General features: G+C 59.9%; 1 long non-coding RNA gene across 2 annotated transcripts in view; it reads right to left on the bottom strand.

Moving 5' to 3' along the window:
• The window catches only part of LOC107105542, a 3,076-nt gene extending 553 nt beyond the window's left edge, over positions 1 to 2,523 (bottom strand). For both annotated transcript variants that reach the window (XR_001482343.1, XR_001482344.1), the window contains exons 1-2: positions 2,438 to 2,523; positions 1,101 to 1,287 (exon numbers count right to left, since the gene is read on the bottom strand). This is a non-coding gene — a long non-coding RNA (uncharacterized LOC107105542). The remainder of the gene's footprint in view (positions 1 to 1,100; positions 1,288 to 2,437) is intronic.
• Between the last annotated feature and the right edge of the window lie 1,019 nt (positions 2,524 to 3,542).

Raw genomic sequence — 3,542 nt, 5'->3', positions numbered from 1 at the left:
AGAAGTAGGCTGTGACTTGACGCCCCCCCCCCCAGCCCTGCAAAATCCTGCTGGTGTCTCTCAGGGGCTCCCAGTCTCCAGCCTGGCTTTTCTTCTGCCACAGACTGGAACAGCTGCCCTCTGGGACGGAGCTGCCACCCCCCCCATCCCGCTTCACTCCCTCCTCCCTGTCATGCCTGCACTGGTGATTCTGCCCCAGGAGCCAGGGCCCCCTTCTCCCTCTCCAAGCTGTGCAAAGGGGTGGTGGTGGAAGAGCCCTCCTGGAGGGCTAAGATGGAGGAAGGACCATCAGGAGGAGCGGTGAGCTGCGGACCCTTCCACCATTTTCAAAAGGGGGGCTTATTCCTCCACTCCCCCCCCCTCCTGCGGGTGCCCCTGTCAGGCCGATCTTCCCGGTGGGGGGCTTCCTGCTTTCCCTCCCAAAAGGCCTGGGAAGGAGATGGAAGCGACAAGGTGGCTGAGGCCAGGCCGAATCCACTCCTCCTTGCTGGACCGGAGGCCGTGTGGCACAACAGGCCCAGGAAGCCGGGCTATCAGTTGGCATCCAGCTGTATGGCACGTGGGTGGGAAAGCGCCCAAGGGCCTCAAGCGGACTAGCCACCCCACCCCCCCGGCAAGCCACGTCAGACTCCCTGTGAGGCAGGCATGGGAGGAGGTAGGCCGGGAGGAGACGGAGGAACAGAAGGAATCTGGCCGCTGCACTCACAGAGGGGGGGGAAGGCAAGTGGGGGGCCGTCTGGAAGCAGCTGGAGGTGCGCTTCTGGCTCTCCTCATTGAGGTATGTCTGTTCATGGAACCGTTTCCCCCCCCCAGGCTCCGAGGGGCTTCTGCGGGGGCGATTAAAAAACCAACCCCTCCCACCTCCTGAAAACTCCCCAGGGGCAGCGCTCCCCTCCCCTCCCCGGGGAGGCGGTTCCACAGTGAAGAAGAAGAAAGCTCTTTTGGGGTCTCTGCAGCGACTTCAGACCAGGGAAGGGCCAGAGGCCTCAGAAGGCTACCAGGAGGTGGGTCGGGGGCTTGTCTGGGCGCTGTGTGAGGGGCAGGAGGGGGTGGAGCCCTCACCCATGGTGGTGGTGGTGGGGAGCGGCTTTTGTACTTACCCGGGCGTCTCTGGGGCTTCCTGCTGGGGAGGCAGCCTCCAGGTCTCAGGCCGACCAAACCGGGAGGGGGTCTGTCCCTCCGGGCCTGGCTGGCTTCTCGCAGATGTACCAGAGCTTCGTGCTGCACTGTGCTGATGTCCACTGGCCTTCCTGCAGTCTTACGCACAAGTAATGCCGATTGTCAGTTCTGTGGGAGATAAACAAGGAAGGAAGGAAGAAGTCAAAATCTCTTACCCCTCCCCCGTTCCCCCTGTATATCTCGGACTGGTACTTTGCCGCGTCCGCATGTGCAGTGGGTGGGTGGGAGTCCCCCTCTGCACCAAGCAGCGGCAGCAAGGCTGTGCCGGAAGGGCCGGGACTGCCGTGAGGCTCCAGAGAGGCCTGTGTGGTTCCTTCCCTGTGGCTTCTGCCACCGCCAAAGCAACTCTGCCCCTTCCCAGTGCCCTGGCTGCAGCCCATCCCTCCTCCCCTGGGCCAAGGGCCACCTCTTCAGGTTTTTTTGTTTTTTAAACAGGCCACTAAGCATCAATATCGGAGTCTAACACTCTCATTTCCCACAAAAGCACTAGCCCCTTCCGTTGTGGAGATATCCCTTTCCCCTTTTATTTCGGCAACGAAAGAGACTAGAGAATTGATTGAAAAGACTGCTGGGAATTCAGAGCGCCTGATGCACAGGTGGTTACAGCCTTGTAATGATGCTCCATTGCTGATTTTTTTTAAAAGCCTCCCCCAGTGGCAGAGGGAGCCAACGGCCATTGTGGGGACAGGGTCATCGGATCACAGGAGTTGGAAGGGACCTCCAGGGCCATCGCCTCAGGGGCTCGGTAGCCTGACCCTGCGCCCAGCCCGCCACACCCGCCGTGGGGGCCTCTGCTCAACAGCAGAGCTCTCACTTGGCTTGTCAAAGCTCAGTCTGACCTGAAGTGGCCGGGCCGGAAAGGCCCCCTGGCGGAGACCTCGGGGGCTACACCCAAGGAAACTGCCATGGAGCAATGCTCCCTCTAAGCTGTGGAGTCCTGTGAGCAAAAATTCTGCTTGGCGATCTACCGGCATGAAAGTTGTGAGCGAGCAATTTGGCTCCTGCACAAATTAGTTTGCTTTGAGGCCCTCCTTCCTGAGCTCAGACAAAAACGTGTGAGCTGGAGGCTAAAAAACTGTGAGCTCACTCACACTAACTCAGCTTAGAGGGAACGCTGCCCTGGAGGGTCACGCTCAGGGCCTGACTCGGTGGGGGAAGGGTGTCGGTCATGTGGCGGAAGACCTGGGGTGATGCCCACCCATGATGCCTCCCCGCAACTCCCTGCAAAGTTGCTGGTGTGCGTCTCACCTGCGCTTACCCTGTATACTGCGAGCTCTCCAACAAAACCCATCCTTCCTCCTTGTTAGACCATCTTCTGTAACATCCAGTCCAGTATACGTTTGATCCCAGAGGTCTCTGGAATAAAAAAAGAAAGTGCCAACCTTTTGTTGCTCTTGGGGGTTTTTTGCCACCAAGTCATGGCTGACTCACGGCAACCCCCTGCAGGGTTTTCAAAGCAAGAGACATTCCAAGGTGGGTTTGCCATGATCGGCCTCCACATCGTGACCCTGGTATTCCTTGGGGGTCTCCCTTCCAAATACTGACCAGGGCCGACCCTGCTGAGCTTCTGAGACCTAACGAGATCAGGCCAGCCGGGTCACAGCAGAGAATCCTCCTTTGGAATATTTGGCCATGTAGTGAACTTCTCCACCTCGCCCTGGGCCACTCACATCCATCACAAAAGCAGTTAAAACGTGACAGGGCCATGCTGAAAGCCACCCGCAGGACACAGAGAACAGGTGGGCCCAGGCAACCCCAGGGCCTTCTGGGAAGAGGGGGCCCTCCGGTTCCTCCTCCACAGGCCTGAAACGGGAATCCCACCACCTGGGAGGAGCCTCTGCAGAGCCCCGCCCAGGAGCCCCTGCCAGTCCCATATCAGACCGGGGCAGGCCTTGCCTCCTGTGCTGACCGGAGACCCTGGAGATGGGGAGGGGGGAGGAGGAGGAGAAGGCCCTTCAGGTGTTTGGGACCCAAAGCGCTTGAGGGCTTCGAGATGAAAAGCAGGGCCTTGAGATGTGCACCAGACGCAAACTGGGTACTGGCGTGGGCTGTGTCTCAGAGGGTCCCAGGAAGAGCCCTCCCCTCCCCGCCACGAAGCTTCCGGGGCTCTTGCCCACCAGCTGAGCCGATATGGGCTCCTGATGTCAGCGCCTCTGTGTCACACAAGAGCAAAGAAGCAAGAATCAGGCCAACTCGGAAGAAGCGGCAGAGAGCTTGGCGAGGAAGGCTGAATGGGCCCTCCCAGAAGTCCCCTGGAGAAGCCTCGCCGCCCCCAGGATCCCGCACTCGGAGCCCTGGCCAAGGGCCTTCGGTCATCAGGGAGCCTTTAGCCACCAGGCTTTCTCCTCTCGTGGTTAGCATGC

Source organism: Gekko japonicus, unplaced genomic scaffold (assembly GCF_001447785.1).
Source record: "Gekko japonicus isolate JY-2015 unplaced genomic scaffold, Gekko_japonicus_V1.1 scaffold2624, whole genome shotgun sequence".
Classification (NCBI taxonomy): domain Eukaryota; kingdom Metazoa; phylum Chordata; class Lepidosauria; order Squamata; family Gekkonidae; genus Gekko; species Gekko japonicus.
This window is presented reverse-complemented; position numbering and strand designations above follow the sequence as displayed.